The following is a 3599-nucleotide window of genomic DNA, read 5'->3' on the forward strand; positions in this document are numbered from 1 at the left end:
AGAGGGTGGCTGCCGGGTGCCTTCTCTTCTTGAACCGCGCACGATTTCTCCGTCTGGTGGGCAGCAGGCCGGGAAGGAAGAGAAAAAGGAGCAAACCGGTCGCGGAACGAGGCGAAACCTCTAGGACGATAATTAGCGATCGAGGGTCCCGAGGAAGACTCGGGCCATCTCGTTATCCACGCCACGGCGCCCAGCGTGACGTCATCGCGCGTGTGGAGACTGCCGCGAAGAGGGTATAAGGTACGCGTCGCGTGCACACACGTATGCGTTAAACAGGTGTGCATGTACGAGACTCGCGCCAACAGTGGTAGAGAGGGAATATCTATTGGGAGAAGATGAAAGAGAGAAGAGGAGAAGTGGAAATGAGGTAAAAAAAGAAAGAGAGAAGAACAGAATCCGAATACACATCGGGACTCTTAGCGTATACGTAGAGAACGGGAGAATCCTACGCTTGTGTAAAGTATTCATTGGAAGGAAGAGGGGGAAGACGCGCCGAAGTATTCCGAACTCGACCGAAAGGTTTCCCCCACTCGCGTCAACGATTCAGTCGGAGCTTCGCTTTCGTGTTTCCTCGGTTGCCTTCATGTCAGTACGTTCTCGGCCGATGTTAGGGGTAGTTCGTCTCTCGATACGACGACTCGCACGTGTATCGTTTATGCCGCGTCGTGTATCTTGTCGTGCTTGTCGAACAGGAGCGTGCGCACGAAGGAAAATATTTGGAGAAATCGTGTGTCCGGTATCTTTGTGAATCGTTGACGGGAATGACTTGAACGTAAGGAAGACGCGCATTGTGTGATCTGCTACCGTGTGCAAGCTTCGATTGCTCGTCGTGACACACGTTACCGTGCATACGTTTACGGAGCTGATTTAGTGGCGGGCATCGGGTTGTGTATATGGTGTGTACACAGAACTCCAACGGACCGAGGTTAGCCGTCTGGTGGCGGGCAACTAGGCAGAAAAAAGATATAAAATACACGGAAGAAGCGACGAGGTTTCGTGTAGAGAAGAGTGGTGATTTCTGAACTCCGTAATCGCAGTTATTCCGTCTTCGTTTACCTGATAATGGATTAATTTTCGCCGGGGAATTCACCCCGGCTACAGCCTGGTCTGGAGCAGAACACACAGCACCGCGGCAGCACTCAGCGATAAATCAAGGTGAGATCCGGCTTTGTTTTCGAGAAGGGTGTTCCGATAGCCGGCCTACCATTGACCAGCCTCCTCGGCGAACCGTTTCACGTTCTCCTTTTCTTCCGTTTCACTCTATCCGTAGCCGGTATAGGCACGATTATCTCTGTCCGACCACGGGCACGCTGCAAACGAGCATCCACGAGCATGCAGCATATATTTTGCGGCCTCTCGCTTCCGTCTCTCTCTCTCTCTTACCTTCGATAATTCTTCCTTTTCCTCTATGGTCGACTCGCGTTCTCTGGACTCTTCTTCTCTCCTTGTGCATAGGGACGAACGAGAAACACATGCACGCAAACTGCCGAGCCACCCTACATTCTCCTCTTTCCTCGCTCCTTTTCTGCATTCTGAATGCCGAACGACACAGACTTTACTACTTCCAATTCCCCTTCTATTTCACCGATGCCTTCCCGAAATTTCTCTTCGATCTTCGTTCTTTTCCGCCAGACGACCATGGTCCTCTTTTCTCGTGTCCCTCCGCGAAATCATTCATGCAAAACGCGATCGATGGTTTTAGTATACACTGGGGAATACGGAGCTCTCGGTAAACGGACCGCACAGTTGGCTTCGTTCGCCTTTTTCGAAACACACAAGTCTGTTGTCGCGACGACGCTAACAAACATGGACGATTCTCGTTTATGTACTATTGTTTCGAATGCAAGTGGAATCGATATAGAGTTCGCTACTTTCGCGGAAACGGTCGGAGTGCATCGATTACTCGAATACAAATCGATTGTACTAGCGAAAATATTTTAATAATTAATTTCTTAGTTAAATTATTATGGCATTAATCATATTGCCAATTTGTTAGACGAATTTGTGTTTTTATTTAGAAAATTATTAATTCGATCAAAAAAATTGTATTATTAAAATACGATAAAATCGATATATATCGACCTTCGATAGATCTCGAAAAGTATAAAAGAAGCAGGAAACGTAGGAAGGTAATATTGTGAAAGGAAACGATTGTCAGTTTGAAAAGAAGTGAAAGTATTTGATATTTCTGTCGAAGACGAAAGAAAATCTTCGTGGAATGTGTTCGATCTTCGCATTGTGTAGTCACGTGATTCTGTGATTTTTGTTTCAGTGAGAAATATCGGAAATATTCTGTCTGTCTATTGTTTCGAACAGTCGATGTTCACTCCGAATCGTTGTTTCTTTACTCCATTCGAAACACTTGGCAATCGCTAATATATACGTGGAAATTTCCGAAATAGCTATATTTTTTCGATGTATCTTCACATATGGAAGCACGGATATAATGAAAATATATTTGTAGCAATTATGTGTACAATAAGCAAACCGACGATATCAGAATGTCTCTTATCTGGAAGATCTTGGTTTCTAAAATCGGAATTGGATACGTGGTGAGTCATTTTTGAATTAATAGATAAGTGATTGCTTGTGATTTACGACCATTATCTTATTTGGCATGTTTTTGCTCGTGGATAAGATTTTTATGCAGCTGTCTATTTTTTTCAACATAGATAGAGATAAAATCGTAATGTAATATATAAATATAATGATATTAAATTTTCTAGAGGACTTTTTCAAAATAGGAATGTATACAAATTTCGAAGAACTGTTAACAATGTTATTGATAGGTATATTTACTATATATAGAAACTGCCATCAGAATCAGTTCTATAATTAAATTTCTAGTTGAAAAAATTCAAATTCGAATAAATTTTATAAATTTACTTACAATTTCAATTAATCTATATTAATTATAATTTATATAATTAATTTATATTTATTATATTTTATACAAATTATTTTTTCAGCACTAATCCAGAGAAAAATTTACAACAAGATTTAAAAAATTTAATATAGCAGTACTGGAATGGTAATTAAGATGTCAGTAAAATAAAAGAAATACATAATATAAAAATTAAGCAAACAATATGTAATAAACATTTCAATAATATATTCAATTTTTTATTTCAATAATTGCACAAGTTGATGCATATGCAAACGTGAGTATACTCATGACCGGTCAACAACGTTTGTGCATGAAAATACGAGTACCTCGCGACCGGTCAACAATGTGTTAACACATCGCGAACCAGACGTTTTATCGCTAGTTGTATTTAGAGACCAGGTATTTTTGTAGTGCTTCGTATATTTGAATTACCTTTTAGATAAATGTACAGGAAATTTATTTAACATTTTCGCAACTATGAATCCATATATGTATGTATATGGATTTCTAATGAAATATTTAATCATTGAATGTAAAAAAAAGATATAAAACTAATTGATATATAATTTCATTATTTTATTATATATGTATATATATATAATATATTATATATTATATATTATATATATTTTATCAATTATTAAACATTTGATAGGATTAATCTTATAAATCTTATTTAGATAATTATTTTAAATTTGGAGAATAAATTTAT

General features: G+C 39.1%; 2 long non-coding RNA genes across 2 annotated transcripts; one reads left to right on the forward strand and one right to left on the reverse strand.

Annotated features, from left to right (window-relative positions):
- Positions 1-6: 6 nt before the first annotated feature.
- LOC116185444 lies at positions 7-3432 on the forward strand. The gene is made up of 3 exons (XR_004150300.1): positions 7-1155; positions 2465-2552; positions 2970-3432. It is a non-coding gene; the product is annotated as an uncharacterized LOC116185444 (long non-coding RNA).
- LOC116185445 lies at positions 902-2053 on the reverse strand. Its single transcript, XR_004150301.1, has 2 exons — positions 1384-2053; positions 902-1310 (listed from the first exon to the last, which is right to left on the reverse strand). It is a non-coding gene; the product is annotated as an uncharacterized LOC116185445 (long non-coding RNA).
- Positions 3433-3599: the final 167 nt, after the last annotated feature.

Source organism: Apis dorsata, unplaced genomic scaffold, assembly GCF_000469605.1.
Source record: "Apis dorsata unplaced genomic scaffold, Apis dorsata 1.3 scaffold_177, whole genome shotgun sequence".
Classification (NCBI taxonomy): domain Eukaryota; kingdom Metazoa; phylum Arthropoda; class Insecta; order Hymenoptera; family Apidae; genus Apis; species Apis dorsata.